Source organism: Microtus ochrogaster, chromosome 6 (assembly GCF_000317375.1).
Source record: "Microtus ochrogaster isolate Prairie Vole_2 chromosome 6, MicOch1.0, whole genome shotgun sequence".
NCBI classification, from domain to species: domain Eukaryota; kingdom Metazoa; phylum Chordata; class Mammalia; order Rodentia; family Cricetidae; genus Microtus; species Microtus ochrogaster.
Genome location: NC_022013.1, coordinates 61493819 through 61514909, shown reverse-complemented (window position 1 = coordinate 61514909; position 21091 = coordinate 61493819). Strand labels below are relative to the sequence as shown.

The 21091-nt window shown below is 43.0% G+C and overlaps 1 protein-coding gene across 13 annotated transcripts in view; it reads left to right on the top strand.

The window, feature by feature from the left end:
- Erc2 (ELKS/RAB6-interacting/CAST family member 2) overlaps nt 1-21091 on the top strand; it is a 907844-nt gene that overhangs the window by 572786 nt on the left and 313967 nt on the right. The window lies entirely within an intron of this gene.

The window sequence follows — 21091 nt, the reverse complement described above, 5'->3', positions numbered from 1 at the left end:
GACTTGCTGATGAATGACTTTCCCAGCATCTCTGCTATGGAGGATGGTTAGAGATATCTCAATTGGAAAATTAGACTACATGGGAATCAACCTCCCAAAGTCTTTAAACATTTCATATTATATTGCATCCCATAAATAACCCTATGCAATACTAATAATTTTGTCTGCACTCATGCTAACAGTGATTAGAAAATATACAGAAAAAGGTACCTGATAGCAGTCATTCACTGGACAATCACCAGAAGGTTGCCATTATTTTTTTTTTTTTACTTATCTCTTTGTTTTACTTGCTTAAGTATTTTTACACAATGCATGGCATTTATTTATTAAGTCTACATACATGTACGTACATGCATTCATGTGCCACCACATGTGTATAGGCCAGACATCAACTTTCAGGAATCCTTTCTCTCTTACTTTGACCATGTCAGTTTGGGAGCTTAATTCAGGTATTTAGGCTTAGCAGCAAGTGCCTTTACCTGCTGAGCCATGGCCCTACTCCGTGCTTAAGATTTATTTTATTTTATTTTATTTTTTTGGGTTTTTCCAGCTTTTTTTTAATCTTATATTATCCCATCTCCTTTTTGCCTTTCGGTTTTTACCTTTCTCTGTTCTGTGTACCTTTATTTCATCTCCTCCATTACTGGCTGGGTGGCTGATCCCTGGTGTCCTTCTCTCCTCCTCCTTTCTTTGCTCCTCCTTCTTTTCTCTTCTTCTATTTCTACTTTCTTTCTGTCAGCCCCACCTATTCCTCTCCTGCCTTGCCATTGGCTGCTCAGCTCTTTATTAGACCCATCAGGTGTTTCAGGCAGGCAAAGGAACACAGCTTCACAGAGTTAAACAAATGCGACATAAAAGAATGCAACCCATCTTTGCATCATTAAAACAAACGTTCCACAGCATAAGATAATGTAACTCATTTTCGATTAAATTTCCGCAATATAAAACTGCTTCTATCTCAAAACATGGAATTTCGGGTGATATGAATCTGTGTTGTTCATATCTGGCTTGTCGAGGAAGTTTCAGGTCCCACTTGGATTGAACCGGGCCATCCTGAGTAACAGTAATTAGGTGTTATAGAACAGGGCATCATGGCATCCAGCTTTTATTTCCTCTAATGGCATTCTTTAATTCTCAGTAGTCTCTCAGGAAGGGATCATTTAGCCCCAGCCTGGCTCCTGAAGTGATAAAGAAACTGGAGTTTGGGGAATAGGGATGGATGCCCTGCATTTCAATCATGGCCCTATGTTTGTTCTTCTTACTAGGTGACCTTGGCAAAATATTCAGTGATGTCATATTCTCTGTAGAATTCTAGGATCAAGTGGATATATATACATGTATATGTTTTCATATATATAGTATGAATTATATATATATATCAAATTTGCTCCTTCATAAGTTTTTAATTAGTCTATTTTTCAGTAGTCAGAAAGATGCATCTCCCAGTCAGCAAATCAACTCAGCCCTTTTAAAGCATTTACCTTCAATTATACTATACATTTATAGTTTTGCACTTTTGTTCTTTGGGTCTTTTCCATTTTGCCACTGAAGAATTTCTGTCACAACCCTTGAGTGTCTAAGGCTACTCTGATATCCTGTCTTCTCCTAACTACTCTCCAAGGTACAGAATAACCTCTAGTTTGTGTGGAAGTACTCAGCTTCCCCTTCACTTCCTGTGATAGGTTTTGACAATCCATCCCCTTTGGACGATCTTTTCATTATTCTTCTGCATATTCCACAAGTAGCTGGCTACTGAGTAGTTTCTATGGAAGGGCATGGTGTCTGGGCATGGTGCCATGACCCTTGCCTTGTGAAGCTTATGCTGTAACGATGAAGTTGGCAGTCTAAGCTGCTAATTGCTATGGAGTGTGCCAAGTGCTCTGATCAGGAAAGTTTGGAGTATCTGTTCCATATGGAGAGCAACTGCAGGGGTTTAGGATGCTTCCACAAGGGTTCTAGGAAGCTCCCATCGGTGGTTAGGGGAAACTCCCCTTGGAAGCTTCTCTGGTGGAGCAGCATGTCAGTTCAGACCGGAGAGATAAAGGAAATGGTTAAGGCAAAGGAGGGAGGTCCCACCGTTCAGGTGGGACCCACAGTCAAAGGTATTACTCGAGTGGTTAGTGAAACAGTCACTCCAGTGGTTGAAATGAGGTGACTGCACTGATGGGGGAAAACAGCACTGGGGATTTGGGCTGAAGGTAGGCAAAATGCATCATCATGCAACAAGGTTGTCATCCACCTCAAGACTCTTAACTTTTAACCTTACCTTTGCCTTAAAACAAATCGGCCCTCTCCAAGTGGAGCTGGAGCCGTCCTGCCTGCGCCTGCAGTCTCCTTGACATGTGGACCCTGCAGGCTGTCGGCTAACTGCGTGATTCCTCAGCTGCCACGCCAGGCAGGCCTCAGCACACTAGATCAAGCCGACATTTTACATTGGTGTTGGTCCTTGGTGACTGGGTATGAAGTTTTGGCATTGCCTCTCCCTCATGATGGTATTAGAAATAATTTGTATGTTTATGATAAGAAGAGATCTTTTGAAAATAAGATAACAACTAGAAAGTGGTTCTAAAAGCTCGCCTGGAGATGTTAGGCCTAGCAAACACCCCTCTCCTCAGGGCTCAGGGAGCTACACAAAAGAGGAGGTAAAAGATTGTTAGAGGTAGAGGCATGGACAATGCCAAGGCTGCAGTACCTTCTAGACATGTGTATATGAATGCAGTCTGGAGCAACACGCAGGTGCTTGCTCAAACCGAAGTCAGACAGAATCCCAGCATAAAAAGAGGGAAGTGGATTGCCCTAACCTGAAGCTTTTTTCAACTGATACTTGCCAATGAGGGACAACAGGAGTGTCACTGGGTATATTAACCATACTACAAGGCAAGCCTCATGCCCAAGAGTAGGGAATTTCACTGTTTGTCTCAGCACTTTTTGTCTTACTTGTCTTTTGTTTGTTTGGTTTGGTGTCTTTGTGGGGTGTTTTTTGGTTTGTTTGATTTTGAAAAGAGAAAGAGAATGTAAAGTTGGGTGGAGAGACTAAAAGGACTTGAGGGAAGTGAAAAACATGATAAAAATAAATGAAAGCATTTAATTAAAGAAAGAATAAAAATTCAGAAAATATGTTTATAACTTGAGCTTGTAGTTTAGCTTGTTAATGCAGCTAAAACTGCACACACAACAAATATGTGAGACCAAATTAACCTACTTCCCATTGCATAACTTTTCATAGTTGAAATAATACAATAATTTAAAAAAGAATATAAGCCTAAGGAAAAGAAGAATTGACTCCTACCAAGTCTGACTTGAGATAAAATGGGCCTCTGCCCTTTGCATCTTTGAAAACATTCTTTCTTTAAGTTTTATTAGTTGAGGAAATAATAATGATTAAGCTATGAAAGAGAATGTTGTTTTTATTGAGCGGCAGCCAGTGCAGGACCAGGGGGGTTTTAGTTTTGGATGTTGAAGTCCCCAGAAGAGCCTCCCCCCCAGTGCCTGCTGGGAAAAAAAAAAAAAACTCCCACCATAGCAATTAGCATACTGAATAGCAATGCTGCTGCCAGGGACTTCTGAATACCCCGTTTTCCTTGTTTTCATACTCTGAGTAAATTAGGGCCTTGTCCCCAGAAATTCTTTTAGCCTCACTCACTTTGGCTTCCGTGACATCCAGATCAGAACAGATCAGCTACAGACTACAGGGTATTTAAACCCAGTCAGCAGGCGGGTCACAGGGCTTCAGTACAGATCCTTGGCTCTAAGACTCAGGTTGCTTTAGGACCAGCTCACTGCACTTCCAGGGCAGGCAGCTTGCCTATTGGCAGGGCTTGACTGTGAACCTGTGTTTGTGTGGCCCCACATGCTACTCGGGTACTAAACAGTGGGCTTCACAGGTGCAGACGTTGCTTCATTTAAAGACGAAAGGACCAAGCTGGATATGGGTATATGCATGGTATCCAGACTCCCAGGAGACAGAGGGAAGAGGATTGGGAGTTTGACCAGCTTGAGCCAGACACCATAAAATTAAAGGAACTAGAAAACTTGTCTTTAAAATGTAGATGTGCACACATAGTAGGTCTCACAGGAGAGAAGACAAGATTACTGTTGCCATGGCAAGACTAAATGGTTACGGAGGTGGTTAGAAATGTTATGAGGCTAGATACTTAACAGCTCAAGAAATTGAATAATGTCTATTCATTGTGTTCTCATTGTTAAGGATGAGAATAGAGTCATATTTGTAAAGAATCAAATCTTTATAACAGTGCTTTCTCTTGATTGGAAATGATATTACCTCTCTTTTTTATATAAAACAATAGTAAGTATTGTGGCATTTTCAAAACTCTTTTATCTCTTTTGAAAACTATAAATTACACATTCTGAATTTCAGGTTTTATGTTAAGGTCATTGGTGCATTTTAAGTTGATCTTTGTACAGGGTGAATACAATGATCCAGTTTTATTTTGCTACACGTGGGTGTCTACCCATTTTCCCACCACTGTTTGTTGAAGACACTGTACAGAGAAGTTTATATGTGGCTCGCCTCTTCTCGGCCATGGTCTCCAGTTTTGTGTCATTGCAACTCTGGTTTTGTTACTATGACTCTGTAGTGTGTGACGTCGTTGCTGTGGGGCGAGTAGCTCAGGGAAGACCTGTTATCTAGACTATCACACAGTTTTTTTATTCTGCCTAGGATTTATTCATCTGGAGTTAGTTTGTTGGTTGAATTTTCCTTATTTTATATATTATATGCATGTCTTAAATTCAATAGTTTTATGTTTCCTCTTTCTTTAAATACAAGTGTTTACAATATTCAGGAGAGGACTAAGTCTTACCAGGATTTAAATGCCATTTTCCTTTGTGGGGTTGATATTTAAGGCTAGAGGCTGTGTTCCTGTCCTGTCTCTGGTGGTCAGGTATGTGTCCTAGGTCAGCGAGGGCCTCCTTGTGCCTGTGAGCCTTACCCTGGGTCACTCTGTGTCTTCGACATGGGCCTGAAGCTTTAGCTGCCATCTGCTAGAAGTGGTAGGACTTCATGTATTCTTGTGGTTGTTACCATGCCCACATAGTTCAATCTTAACCAGTAGGTTCCTGCTCAATATGGTCACTGACTGTCACCATCTAAGTGATTGTGTATGACAAAAAATAAACTTCCGACCCACCATCCATGTGTGCCCTGCCTCACTAGCAACTCTAGGAGATTCAAGTCTCTTGAGAATCATGACTTTGTCTTGTGACTAGAACAGCCATTCTCTTTTGACCTCGGTTGCCTGACTTTCTGATGTGGGATTCCCCTCTGTATGCTACGATTACCATTAATGAATAAAGAAATTGCTTTGGACCTACCTAAGTTTGGCAGAACTTAGGTAGACAGGGAAAACAAAACTGAATGCTGGGAAAAAGAAGGGTGGAGTCAGAGAGAAGCCATGAGCTGCTACCAGAGACAGATGCGCTCAAACCTTGCTTGTAGGCCATGACCTCATGGTGATACACAGATTAATGGAGATGGGTTAAATTAAAATATAAGAGTTATCCAATGAGAAGCTAGAGTTAATGGGTCAAGCATGTTTTAAATAATATAGTTTCTGTGGATTATTTCGGGTCTGAGCTACCGGGTGGCTGGGAAACAAACTAAAGGCCTTCCTGACAACAGCTTCCTTTTAGGTAGAGGCTCCTGCTTCTACAAGGAGGGGTAGATTGTAGTAGGGCTGTGAGGAACTAGTCCTTTGAATTACACCACCTTTCTGCACCTCTACCTTCCCAGTTGTCCTGCCACCCATATTCTAATTTCTGATGCATGTCTACTTAGTTTGGAATTCTTCATTATTCTTTCTCTTAGCCTTTACCTTGTCACATAGAGACAGCTTCTACTGTGGTCTTGACACAGGCCAAGGATATAAGTGGACCACAGTCTTGACTGTTTCACTAAAGAATGCATACAAATACCCAATGCGAACACTGAAAGATGGTTCAAAACCATCACTTGAAGAAATACACATCAAAGCCACAGCTAACCCTCCTTTATGTTGGAGGAAGGCTGTTTGTTGGTTCCGGCTGCTCAGACCAGAAATAATCACACAGAAAGTGTATTAATTAAATCACTTCTGACCCATTAACTCTAGCTTCTTATTGGCTAACTCTTACATACTAATTTATCCATTTCTATTAATATGTGTATTGCCACATGGATGTGGCTTATCAGCTCAAGTTCTGTCTGGCTCCAGAAGGGCTACATGGCTTCTCTCTGCCTCCTTTCTGCCAGTATTCAGTTTAGTTTTCCCTGCCTATCTAAGTTCTGCCCTGCTATAGGTCCAAAGCAGTCCTTTATTAACCAATGGTATTCACAGCATACAGAGGGGGAATCCCACATCACTTTTATACCTGCTAAGATGGCTGCAAAGAACAAGTATCAGTAAGGATATAGAGGAACTAGAGCCCTCATACGTTTGCCAGAACATTTATAAAGTAGTTGGAGAAAAGTTCAGTACTTTCCCAGAATGTAAACACAGAGATAAGATGTGTTCTCATGAGATGCACTATTTTCTATTTTTGAATATGTGACCCTGGAGCACGAATAATAAAAACCCAGAGACAGACATTGGGGTTCAACTTGAAGATTAGAAAAGCAAAGCAGCCAAGCCACTAGAGAGTTCTTACCTCTCTACCAAGGCTGGGTGACTGCAGACTGAGCCCTGAGCCTCTAGGTCTCTTCCCCTGTCTAATATTCCCCTCTAATGCTAGGATTAAAGGACAGAAACTTCCGTTTACATGACAACTCTGTGTAAATGGTGCGGGAATGTCCACAGCAACATTGTGTTAATGACAAGAAAGTGGAAATGATGCACATGACCAATTTATGTTTTATGGACGATCAAGTATGGTGTGTTAGTAGGATATGTGGATTCAATGCTACAACATGGACAAAGTGGATGAAGTCGGAAAAGGCCAACTATTGTATCATACAACTTATATGCAGATATAAAGACAGAATTTAAGTGAGTGATTAGCCAGGGAAGAGTGAGGTGGAGTGCTGACTGTAATAACAGGCACAGGGTTTGGTTTGGGCATAAATGACATTTTCTGAAAATCATGATGATGTTATTAATTCTGTAATACACAAAACCCATTGAATGTAGAATCTGAAAGGATAAGCGTATGGCCTATGTGTGCTTATAACCTGCTTGAAGATATATATATATATATATATATATATATGATCATAGCCTCAAAGATAATTTTCTAGATCATTGTCCAAGGAATGCATAAGCGAAAGGAAGGTACTGCCATTTGTTAGCAAACAGTGACATTCAACCTATTCATTTGAAGGCAGTCAACTTGTATTTATTTTGAGACCTGTGTAGGTATGAAGCCTGGTGCTAATAGCTGAAAGTAGTCAGATAATATTGCATAATTGCATCATTATGTTTAAGCCAGATATATACAAAGAGTTTTTTCAGCAGTTCCACATAAATGAGAGGGAAAATCTGGAGAGGGATTTGAGTGGGTCCTAAAGAGTGGAAAGCAGGCCAGTAAAGAAGTGAAAATGTCTTAGGAAAGTAGCGAGTTGGCTCCGCAGGTAAAGATGCTTGCTGCTGAGCTTAGTGACAGGAGCCTGATCCCAGGAACCCACACGATGGAAGAAGAGAACCAGCTCTAGCAAGTTTTCCTCGGACTTCCACATATGCACTGCCCTGCACAGAGTAAATAAGTAAATAGACAAGGGACATATTAGCAGGAGGAATGGGAGTGACGGTATTCTTCGTGGTGATTGGTAGGCTAGACTAATGATGCAGGAGGAATGGGAGTGGCTATATTCTTCGTGGTGATTGGTAGGCTAGACTAATGATTCTGGAGGAATGGGAGTGGCTATATTCTTAGTGGTGATAGGCTAGAATAAAGATGCTGGATCTCATAGTGACCACCCCCGTTGAAGTTGTGAAATCCCCAGGTCAAAGCTGGACCCTACAAAAGCACCACTTTCATAGATCATTTATTAGCAGTTGTTCCTGGATTAAGCTGCAATATACCTAAAGCTGAGTCGGGCGTACAACAGCTTAGTAATATAATGAGGAACAAAAGGATACTCACTGTTCTGTGCCCACTTTGGGCCAGTGGCTTTCATATATTTATGCATATATGCATATGCATCCACAAGTGTGTTCTGAGAGAGGCTAGGTAGTGCACGAGACTGCTACCTAATACTCCAGGTTGAGCCACATATAGCTGCTGCACACTGGGAACATGACACATCTGAACTGAGCTAGCTGTGCATGTGAAATGAATACCAGATCACCAACAGTGCTCATGAACAAAAGGAATATTAATTTTCTCAGCAATAATCTTCATTGATTGCATGCTCAGATATTTTGCATGTATTCATTTAATTAAAATGTTGTTATTATACAACATTTTTTCATTTTTTTGACATAGCAACAAGTTCTGATCCATGTTGTATTTTATTTGCTAAGTGCTACTAAATAGGGAGGGGCTCGGAGGTCCTTTTCAGTTTATCTTCTGAAGTTTGGCTCCTTAGATCACATAACCGTCCTGACGCTCAGTATATGTTTCAGGGAGCTTCAGGAGACAGACAATTTGCAGTAGCCTCTACTAAGTGGTCTTTGAGAGTTCTAAGCTTGAGTCTAATTCAGTGTCCTTGAAAAGGGGAAGACATCAGATGTGGCTTCTGAACCCCACATTAAGGGGACTACACTGTGGAGTCATAGCACATTCTAGCTGTCCCAGGTTCTCCACATACTCATAGTATCACCTTTGCCTTCCCTTTTGGTTTCCCCTGTTCATCCCGTCAACACTGTATCAAGACATTGAGGCTCTGGCCTCAAACAAGAAGGTATTAGGGAGAAAGAATGTTGCAGCTCCAACTTGGAGTCTAAAGTGTCTGGGGACTGAGCACAACTGTGAGACCAGCCTTGCCTTACAGGATCAGAGGGTAGTGAAGTGTGACTGTCTACTGGTGTTGACAGCTTGAACTGTTGGGGTTGGGGTACTGAGGGCTCTTTCCACCCCTCTAATCCCTACTAAGAGGGCAATTTATGGAGAATCCTGGGGTGCCACATGAAAGTGACTCTAATGGGAAAATGGGAGATGGAGAGTTTTGAGGACGTATTACCACACGTACTTCAAGAAGTGTTCAGCATACTGTGGGATAGACACAGGCTCTCTGGTGAGGTCTTGTTTTATTGGAGCGTGACCAAGAGCAAGCATGGAGACTTCTAACCATAGTAATTTGTAAGCCAAGGGAAACCAGACTATCACAGGCGATTGTAAAGCCACACCATGCCATGTGGTCGTGCAGCATGCTGGGACAGGGAAAGGAATGGCAATGCTGAACAGCAGGCAGTCTGCACCTCAGGTGGTGACCTAATCCTCTCTTAAGTCCACTTGAATCTACAGTGTGTCCTAGGGTCCCTGTTTCTCTGTAGCCACAGTTTCTGGGTCAAAGAAAACTTACACACAGTGAATGTGGTCAGCAATAGCCAATTATGAAAAAGCACTAGGCTTGATTTCTAGTATCTCGGGAAAGAAAGATGTTCCAGAGAAAATTTAGAAGGGTATCTATCTTATGACAGCCATATTTATTTTATTCTCTGTCATGGCCAGGTTTTGTCTATATGTTTCAAACTTTCTACCATAGTTCAGAGGGCATCACACCTGTGTTCCAGCAGAAAGAGTGGTAAGTGCCAGATGACCTTGCCAAGGAGAAAGGACATCTACTTAAGTGTGGTGTTGGCACTGGTCGGAAAATGACCGTGTTGTCATCCATCAAAAAGCAAAGAAGGGTAAGCAAAAAAACCAACCAGAATGTGGAGCCTACCCTGCTTAGCCATTTGACAAAGAGAAATCAGATGCTTGCACACAACCTCTAAGTTAGTTCTTAGTATGTATGTACAATAAAATAATAGAACCTAGGTAAGTTTCACCTGTGTAATTAAAGGGCCAGACCTGGGAATGATGCAGCTCTATTTGTGGAAGGTTCCTTTGCCCCACATCCCTCATGACCCAGCACCGTCTGTTGCTTCCCTCCACACTGACTCCTTGCAATAGTCCAGTGAAGAAGGTAATATTCTCCAGTTTCAGAGCAGGAAACTGGGGTTCACAGAAGCTAAGTGCGCTTGCCCAAGGGACGCAGCTAGCGAGAGGTAATTCTGGCTTCTGAGCCCTTGCCTGTTGCTGCTTATGCTCTGTCCCCTGTAGGCCTCACTAGAGCTCTAAAGACCCAAGATGGTTTGCTTGGTGATTTCCTCACCCCCTTTCAAAATTTGAAACCAAAGGCTATAAATGGAGTATGCCCCCCAAATAAAACAAAACAAAAACAAGACAGAGAGGTAGGTGGAAGAAGAGAGGGAAATGGTTAAAATAATTCTGAGGTAGTTAAAGAGGTCCCATTATGATAGGCTTGTTGAAAAGCCTCTACGAGGCTGAGTTCTGGACCATCTGAAGCATGGAATTCTTTTCCTAAGTCTTCTGGTTTGGACTTGCCATTTTCACAGTGAATGGTTTATTGGGGCACAATCTTAGGAGCAGCCAGACCCTGTGGTCTGTGTCTTGCTCTTTCTGGGAGAGACAGAGCCTTGTTCTGTCCCTAGAGACCTAGTAGATTCTCTGATACCCATAAGACGTACGGTGCAGTGGATGTGTACTGGAGTGACTACTTGGAATGGAGTTGCCCCAAGAATGATGGATCCGCCTTGATGTTGTCTAGTGCTTCCAGATAGCACAGGAACAATACAGACACATGCCAAAGGGGAAAACAACTTTTGATCTTGTTAGAACCAATTAAGCTTTCAGAGAGCATGAAAGAAAGTTGAGTGCAGGCCAGTGTTTGCTCTGGGTGGATTTTGTCAAGGAGCACAGTTAATATGAATGTTAAAGCAAGCCCCTGCCTAGCTTCCTCCTTGAGGTAGGGGGAGTTCATTTCTTTCGTTTTCAGTCTAAGATGCCAGAGATTCCCCCCTCCTTGTATCCGGACATCAGCCACAGAATTTCCCCCTCCCCATGTGCTCAGAGATGTTAAGAGTGGTCGTTTTCTTTAACACGTTTTAGAAGGATCTCCCCTCAACCCCTCCCTGTTGTCACGGCGTGTTTAGTCTAATGTGTGCTTGCCGTGGACTCTAAAGGTAATCTAATTAACGAGAGAAGGTAAGATGCCTGCCAGACTTTGGCAACCATGACAAATGTGGGCTCGGTTATTTCATCAGCACCTCCCACTTATACCTCGATAGCTGGGGGAGGCTTTTGAACTTGACAAGCAGCTTAGACAGAATGCAAAGTATGTCTTTGACAGGAAGACATTCAGGTCTGTGAGTGGCTTTCAGAAATTCTGGACGCCTTTATTCAGAGCGACTGGCTTGGTAAATGTTTAGAGGGTCCTAATTACGCTTTGGACGATTAAAACATTGTGGGTTTATGCTGCTTTGCTCAGGAGAACAGCTTACTGTACATATCCAAAATGGAAAGTAAAAAAAACCCTGAAAGGGAGGAAAGAAAAGAAAAGGGGGAGGTGGGTGTGGGGAGGGGTACATGTACTGCGCCTGCGCCATGGAGCCTCGGCCTCTCGGTAGGGCATATGAATCCACTTACATGTAAATTGCTTGTCGCTGTGAATTAGGGGAGGCTCTGAAAGAACCGCTTTGCCGTGTTTACTGTAGGACTTTTGACAGACTTTTTCCTCTTTCAAGTAAATTTGGCTTAAGTCCATAGTGAGTCCAGTTTTAAGTAAACTCCTCTTTTGTTACATTAACAAGGTTACAACATCACTGGGGCAGATTTCCAGCTGCAGGAACCCGGGCCTAAGTACTGGGCTGAGGGTATAATTAAAACCTTCGGGTGGGAGAGTTAAACTCTCAAGTCAAATTGGATAAAAGGCTAATTGTCCATAGCAACATAATACATGCTTTAAATATCTGTGAAATGAAGAAGAATACTAGGAGGTTTGGGAAAAGAATTCTGCTCTGTGAATTGAGATCTGATTTCTGGTTTTTTTTTTTTCTTTTTATTTTTTAGGTTAGGATGAAGGGCATTTCTACCCCAGCCCCACCCTGCACTTAGTTTCATAGGCACAGATCATCATCTGTAGCTCTGGTGACTTTTCTCTCTGTGCTAATTCCCACTTCAGCACAAGGAGGTCTTAGAACAGATAACAGGACACCAGCAGGGTTCAGGGATCTCCTGTATAGGAAGAATCTCCCACTCAGGGATCTCCTGCTTAGGACGTCCAAACAAAAGCATTGAGCACTTGGCCCACGCTTGCTTATCTTTCTTCAAAGGAGGTCCGGGGCTTGATGTGGGCCTCCTGGGAAGGGAAGGATGCACACAATGTGGTCACCTGTATGACACCATCCAGCCAAGCACAATGATCCATTACCCTAACACTAACAAAACAAGTTAGGATGTAAGGGCGTGGTGGCTGCCCATTGGTATTCAGCAGGTACAGCCCTGCCAGGCTAGTGAGAAAGAGAGCCTGGAGACTCCGGTGATTCTGTCCCTCAGACCCAGTGGCATGGACAATGGTGAAAACAGCTTTTGTGGAGCAATCCTTCCAGACTTCGCAATGTTTGAAGCCCTGGAGGAAGCCTTGGAGTTACTCCAGGGTGTTAAGAAGGGTGGGATAGTGGAAAGAAGGAGAAAAAACTTCCAAGAAATTATTTTATGGGTTAAAAATCCTTAAAGGGAAGCATGGGACACTGCTGTAGAAGTCTCAAGGCCTCTCTGCACGGTTGCAAAGAGCCTCAGATCCTGTCTCTTCGAATAAGAGTAGTCATTTAGAGAAGACGTTAGAAAGCTAGAGGCTGAGAGTGAACAGCAAGCGAGGACCTACTAGGAGATGCATTGCTATGTCTCAGTGACTGGCTACAGCATGGCACAGTTTTCATGATGCCGGGGCAGGCTAGATCCGGGCAATATCGAAGATTTTGTTCTTGAAATAGGAGGGCACAGGAATTAGGCAAAAAGAGCAGTTCCTTCTGTGAAGATTTACTGACATCAGGGACATTGACAAGAATGTTAGTCCAAGTTTTGGTCCCACATGCTAGGAAAACAGAATCCAGCTTGGCCCTAAGGCAGAGTGGTGCTCAGGATGGCCTCTTCCTGCTTCTCCTACCAGCCACATGCTGCTGCAAAGCCACGCATGCAGGCATCGCATTTGGGTGTGGCTGGATTGCCGAGTGTGTTTGTCTTGCTGCCCAGTGTGGAGATATATGTTTGAACCAATCTGTCCCTTCTTGGTTTGTGAGTTGTCACTGTGAGGTGCTGCACACCTTCTGCCTGAACTTGAAGGCTTCTTGGCAGGGCTGCAACTCCATCTTTGTTCCACTGTGAGCAGCCTTGCACTTCTGTGATAGGCAGCAGAGACAAATATTTTTGCTCCGAGTCATTTAGATCACACATTTGCCTCGTGGCAGCTTATTATCAGTAGTGTTTTAAGCACACTTAAGTATGTAGAGTTTATAAATTCATTTCTCCTGCCAGCACGGTAAATTTAAATTCCTTCCTACATGGACCAAAGACATGTAATATATAAACCATGTTTTAGCTCAGAGTACGAGTGACATGAGAAGATAAAGCTGAGGGTATGGTGCTGAATAGGAACTAAGTCTTCTTAATTCTACCAATAAGACTTCTACTCTCTTGATAGTTTTCTCTTAAGTAGCACAAGTTCCCTGTTAGAAGTATTGTAGTTGTGCTGTGTGTGTGTACGTGTGAGTGTATGTGTAAGTGTGTATGTGTGTGTATGTGTGTGTATGTGTAAGTGTGTATGTGTGTGTGTGTGTGGACGTGTGTGTACACGCGCACGGTCATGCAGGTTAGTGACAGTGATAGGAGGCCACACCTCCTCTGCATTATTACTATTAATAGTTGATGCCAAATATGGGGAAATAATTGCATTGTCTTTTTAAGTTAATGCTCTCTGGAGAAGAAGAGGCCAGGCCTGGAGTTTGGAGTAGACTGACTTGCTGGCTGACTTTGCAGAGTGCGTGGTGGGCGGTGTCAAGGAGCCATTCCAGAAATGAATCCATACTTGCTTCATTCACTTGGTTGTACCCCAAAGTGAATCGTTCCAGACATGCCTTCTCTACCCGTGTTTTTCCTCTGTGCTGCATAACAGGTCTAGCCGTGCTCATCAGTGACCTCCCCTCCAACCCCAAACAAGCCATGATATATGCACATCCCAGCCCACCTACTCCCTTGTAAGATTTTGTCAGTTTTTATTTGTTTTAGTTTCTGCATGAATAGTGTAGCTGGCCAGGTGTGGTGCTGTAAGCATGTATTTCCAGCTCTCAAGAGGCAGAGGCAGAGGCAGACAGATCATCTATGTATTCAAGATCAGCCTGGTCTACACAACAAATTTTAGTTCAGCCAGGGCTTTATATTGAGACCCTGTCTCAAACAAAGCAAAACAACCACAAATATAGTATGGTTGTAGCATTAAGAGAGGAATAGATTTCTACTGGGACTGATGGGAAGATTTAGACATGGATAGTGGGGCTGATCACATGATATTATAAATACAATTAATGCCAAGAAATTAATTACACAGTCAAAATGGCTAAAGGAACCCTGGGCGGGTTCTGATCTCAAGATGCCTTTCATTCATGCAATGTTGTGGAAATGGGGCCGTTATCTTCCTCTTGGTATTTCCTTAGCCAAACTCTTCACATTATAATGAAGATAAACTTTACTAAGGCAGAATCTCTAAAGAAGTCAAGTTGCTGAAGGTAATATGGTCTCATCATACTTTGGGGAATAAGAAAATTGTAAGGCTCACATCAGACAAGGACAGGAAGGTTCCAGTGACAGGAGAGCTTTGAGGGTGAGCCGTCCCACCCTCCCTAGCAGCCTCCCCAGAGTTTATAGTTCACCAGCCCATAGGAATGCGAATCGCACTTGAGAACCCACTGCAAAAGTGTTTCTGAGTTGTTTAACGTGTTTCTCACAAACAGGACATGACATGTATGGTTTAAATGAAAATAATGGCCTCACAGCTCAATGCCAGACAATCTTTTGTCAAGAACATCATGGCAATTGGAAGGTCTTTGGGCTTCTGTGGCCTACAGGCCGGGTCCTTAGGGGATTTGGATTTGATGTGTTTCACAAGAAGGCTCTTAAATCAGGAGCCTCCAGAAATTCTCCTGGTATGAGTGTGTGCACACTGCTCTCCAGTAGTCATAGAGTCCTCTGGATAAAGAAGATTCTAGTCCTTGCATTCCTTAGCTAAGGAGTTTAAGTTAGAACAGGTAAGCAAGCAAACAAACAAACAAAAAAAAAACAAGCCACAACAGAAAAATTAAAGCATAAGGACAGGAGTGTTTTCAAACATAGCTAGGTGCTTTGTGGGATTAGGACTTGTGATTTGGTTAAAAACTGGGGTGGAATATGCTGGACATGAAATTCAGCATTTCGAACATTTTGAAGTGTTCAATTCAGTGGCACTAAGTTGCTGTAGTCTATACATCAGCGGCTCTCTGGGGGGCACTGTTGGCTGGGGGTGGAACTTTAAGAGGTGGGGTCCCAGCGAGAGGTCATTCTGGTTTCGAGATAGTCTCTCACCATATCAGTTGTTCTCAGCCTGGGGTGATTATGGCTCCTAAGGGTGTGTTTGGCTACTGAGAATGCTATTCTGGGCTGTTACAGCCTGGGAGAGGGCAAGAAAGAAGTGGGAGGGAGCTGTTGGCGTCACGTGTGTAGAGGTCAAGGACATTGCCTAGGATAGCCCCACCTACCCAAGACAATGTGGCTTAGCAAAGGTTAGTGAGCATGCCAGTCATTTGTGACCTCTGGAAGAAATTCCGGGCCATATTTGTAGCAAGTAGTTCTGAATTAATGTCTGTCCTGCCATCATTTTATTATGGGGAGAAACATAGTAAGTGTTGGGGGCTTGATAATGTGCAGATGCAGAACAAGTTTCTAAAGTCCCAGAAAAACTGGGAAGATTCAGAAGAGCGGATGTTGCTCTGCCGTCAGGAATCCAGCTGTGAGGACTTCGTTATCAGTTTCTATGGAGTTTAGAGGCATGCTCTTGGCCCTGCTCTGCTGTCAGTGGTCAGGAGATGTTTAGTGGTTCAGGTTATCTTTCAAGGCTGAGCCGCTCTCACCTGTGTAAGAGCCTGTCGTCAGTGTGAGTAAAATAGAAGAGGTGGTTGTTAGCAAGTGACTTTCAGGTATGATATAAAGCACATCTCTCAAGTCTGTTCTTTCAGAGAGAGAGAGAGAGACAGACAGACAGACAGAAACAGAGATGACAGAGTGATGTATAATATAAATATTGTTTCAGTGCTGAGTGAACCACCATTAAAGAAATAACACCCTCTACACATGGGTACCTGGACCCATGGACTTTTTATTGAAACATCTCATGAGAACAAAGTCCCACAGTCAACACTGCATGACTAAGTGAGCTTTTTTTTTTTTTAAAGCCATGCAGTTTTGTTTTGGACTGCTTCTCCTGCGGAAGTCATTGGCATATGTAGACTTTTGGAAATTTAGGTGGGCAGGAAATGGACGAGAAACACATTCAGTTAGAGAATGGTTTTTAGACCCACAAGAAGGACAGATGAGAAAGACGTCTAAGCCAAGCTGCCCAAGTCTAACTACTAATGTGTGCCGCACAAGAGAAGTGTGACCCAAACTAAATGAGTCCCTTGTGATCCCAGTGTTCAGGTTGTACATACAGACCATAGACAGTTGGTTGTCTCCTTGTTAGTCACTGTCTGTCTTGTTTTTCTAATGTTTTCCCACAGTGGGTATGTGTGTTAAGATAAAAGCCGTGACTGAGTGATGGATAGTAGAGCTGTAGAGAGTGCCATTCTCTATGGAGAAGCCTATGGAGAGAGAGAAGCTGCGTTGTAAGACCAAAGACTGGGCTTTATTTTGGAATGCTACAGCAGAAGCAGCTCCAGGAAGCACCACCTGCTGTCTTGTTGCCATATGTATCCCAATTCACTGCCAGCCTCCATCACTGACGTAGAAATAAACTCATTATGTGGTTGTCTTTTTTTTTTTTCCCCTCAGCAGTTGAAGCCAGGCTTCTTCCTAACACCAGAGCTTTTCCAAGAATGTGCCTGAAGCCCAGACTTGTCTCTGAATTTCAAACAAAGTCTGGGTGGGGTCTGGATTTTGAGCCCGGGCTTCTGTCTGGCTGTCCATTGTGTTGATGTGGTCCAGTCTTGCCCTTTCTGTCATCTGCGGAAGGCGAACACATACATAGCGCAGGGGAAGGCGGAAGGCGGGCGAGAGGCTGAGACCAGGGCTGCTAGCCACCAGAGGCCCAGAAGAGTGAAGGCCAGTCTTTAGCCGTGCTCGGTCATCTTCCCTCACTCCTCCTCATGTGTCTTCGCTCTCCTCCCTCTCATCTTTCTTTTTCTTAAAAAGAATCTGCTACAATAAGTGAGAATGGAGGAGGTCTAGAACTAAAGGTTCTAGACAAAGAAGTTTTATTCTGAGTACCTAGATCTGGTGGGTGGTGAACATGTAGAACACTTAAGCTCTGTAGGAAAGAAGCCTGTGATTGACACTTGACAAAACCTAGACTCACCTGGGAGATGGCCTCTTGGCATAACTGGGGGAGGTTATCTTGATTCCCTTAATTGGCATCCCACCCACTGGTAGAAGCGCCATTCCCTAGGAAGGGGGATCCTAGACTATCTAGGGGTAGAAAAGAGAGCCTGCCACAAACGTGCATGCATTTCTTCCTCTCTGTTCTGGATTATGGCTGTGATGAGACCAGCTGCTTCAGCCGCCTGTCGTGAGTTCCCGACGATGATATTCTGCACCCTTCAACTATGAACCAAAATAAGCACTTTCTTCCACAAGTTGCTCTTTTCAGGGTATTTTATTGCAAGGCAGGAAAAGAAACTTAAACTCTTGGATCAATTAGTGATACTTGATATGGTTAAATAGAAGCTGCGGTCTCATATATGTCATGTTTTGCCAAAGATGGTTGGTTTGGAACCCTGAGGTCAACAATGCGACTCTGTAGAAGTGGTCCCACTGCTCAGTAGTACACGTCAGTACTGATGCGTCTGAGACAGGTACCCCTGGTCAAAGAGGTTAAGTTCTGAGTTAGGTTACCTGGGGAAACTGCTGCGCCACCTATGTCTTTATTGCCCTCGTCTATAAAATGAAAGTGGCTACTTTCCCATTGATGTCAGAGTAAATTCAGTTGATGCAAATAATTAAAAAATAACTCCGGTGTATAATGAGCCTTGTGCCAATGTTGTTGTGAATGCAGTAGTGTCGTCCACTATAAAACCTCAGCCTGTGACATGGCCTGATGACAGCCTTTGCAAACAGAACATTATCTCAAGATGAAATCATCCTGGCTTGAGATGGACCCGAACTCACTAACAGATGTCCTTACAAGTCAGAGTAAGAGAGGACATGTGGAGACAGTGGCTCAGGTCCATCTGGAGATGCCCGAGATGGGAACGATGCATTGAAATCATAGAACGTCAAGAATTCCAGGTGTTAGTGGAAACGAGAGGAGATCTATGAGTTGGTTGCTCCTTCAGAGCCTGAGGAAGAAACCACCCTGGCTAAAGCCATGCATTTGAACTTCTAGACTACAGAACTGTGGCAGTACTTGAAGCTACCATGGTGGTAATTTTTGTGGTAGCCCTGGGAAACCAAGTTGGGTATGAGTAGAATTACTTATCTGTATGGTGAAGACCAAGTCCCAGGCGTCTCGAGATTTGGAAAACCCCAAAGGTCCCCCAGAATTCCAGCTTCTCCAGTAGACAGAGATGCTAGTACCCATACTGGTAGTGAGAAGCATGTTGGGGAGATCCTTTTCTCTCCAGTTCATAAGCCTCTCAGAGTTCTAAGATTACAGACTAAGGAGAGGGCCAGGTAGTTGATGAGGTAGAAAGACATTGGGTGACCATAGAATGGGCAAGGCACGTTGAATTCTGTAAAAAGCCAAGTTCATAGACAAAGCTTTCCAATTCACCAACATGTAAGTGTGGACACTGATCACAAAGTTGTGACCTTCCTATAGGAACATAGGCTGAGAGGAATAACAGATCCTGGGGTATAGGATTTTCAGCTTAGAGCTAACTGAAAGTTATGCAATGGGCATTTTCTCCATTGGGAAACTAGATTTTTGGATGCAGCATGTTCAATGTGTTTAGATCCATCCAACTTCATATATATTTATGTGGAAACGTGGATCACATGATCAAAGGACTGGTGGAGTGAGAGGGGCCACCTGGGAATAGAACCTCAGACCTACCAGAGCTGGTGGTTTCTGACGAGTCACTTCCGCTTTCAATGTTGTTTCTAGCTGCATGGAAAACAGGCATGACAGTGCCCACAAAGCAGAATGTGCTTTGAGAACAGCCAGATGCAGTTTTGCCCAGCACACAGTCTGGGAGGCAGCAGTGTTCCTTAACTTTCTATATAATACATTTTTTTTCCAAGTGTCTAAGATACATATATGTCCTGCCCAAAACATGTCAAGGGATAAAAAGACAAATTTAAAAGAAAATGGATTTTAAAGATAGTTCTTCGTTGCAACAAAGAGAGGAAAACTCTTAAGGGATACTGGCCAAGAAAAGCAATTGTTTTTGTGTTTGCTGTTTTTCTAAGTTAAAGATTAAGCAAAGACGTCACTGGGGTGACTGAATTTGGTGGGAATCTTGAGAAATAATTGGTTTCTGTAACAGGTGAATCAGGAGACATTATGATCAATGGTATGGAACTGTAAATGTCCGGGAGCCGTAGCAAAAGGACAGTTGTCCTAGGAGTAGGCAGCTGATGGGAGTGTGTGTGGAGGAGATGAGCCAGCAACGCCCAGTTAGACCAGCATGTTGGAATGCCATAGTAAGGAATTTGGAGCCGGAGTGAGCTCTGCCTGCAGTGTCCCTGGAGGTGGCAAAAGGATGGCTCTGTGATCTGAAAAGTAGCAGGGAACAGAAGTATGTTAGGACCCAGGCTCAGGTCAAGAGGCTCGACCAATGATCTCAGCCGATTCTTCAGAGGAAGTGGCTGTGAAAGAGAGACGAAGAAACAGAGCAAAGTGGGATTCAGAAAATGTGTATCAAGTGTCGAGGGAAAGTCAAGTCAATAAAGCATGGAAACAGTTTGTCTTTAGGAGGAAAAGCAAAAGAAGGAGTCAAAGACAGCTTGAGGTTTTTCACTCAGACTGAGTATGTCATAAAGATGAGTTCCAAGTGTGTTTCAAATATTTTACTTTTGTTATTTTTGGTTATATTCATGTTTTTTCTAAGTGAACATATCCTATTTAATAGTTATAAAAATAAAGGATTACTATTATTGTAACATCAATCATTTAGAAGGGTGTAAGCTCTGCTGAATGACCTCCATCACCATGTGGATACAGTCACTGTTAATATTTTAGTCATTTAGATTTTTTTCCCTCCCTCCCTCCACATCCCCCTCCCTCTCTTCCTCCTTCCCTTTCTTGAAAGTAGAATAGTCCTTTCCTGCAGCATCACCCGGGTTCCTTAGCAACATGTATAAGCTTGGTGCTGTATATGAGCACATATTTTCCTATGATTTTGAGTATCTGGGGAGCATTTTTCCTTTTGCATGACATCATGATCTATCTAATTATTCCTTGTGATTAAATATTGGACTTGTCTCCAGATCTTGCTGCTAGGCATTGTGCATCTAAAGCCCTTGCATATGAACCAATCCATTTCTAAATATTTGCCAGCAGTGACTTTTGACAACTTTTAATATTTATTTTTTTTTAATTGGAAACTCCCTTCCCAGTAGAAATGAGGGGAAATGCTGTTTATCTATCTCTTGTTTGGTTGACTGATTTAAATGGGGAAGTTTTTCAAGTTTGTCTGTTTGCACTTCTTTTTCCTTCACGCATTGCCTCTCTCTTCCCCCTGTTGTCTTTGTTTGATGGATGGAACACTGGATATATTCCCTTTATCATGCTCATTGAAAATGTGTGTTCTGAGCACATGGTCTTGGTTGTGTTCTTGCCATTCACCTTGTGGTTTAAGCTTTCCCTTAAATGTTCTGCTTGCCGGAGACCAATAAGAACATTGACTCTAATTCTCAAGGTCCAAATCAGGAGCAGAAGGAGAGAGAGCACGAGCAAGGAACTCAGGACCGC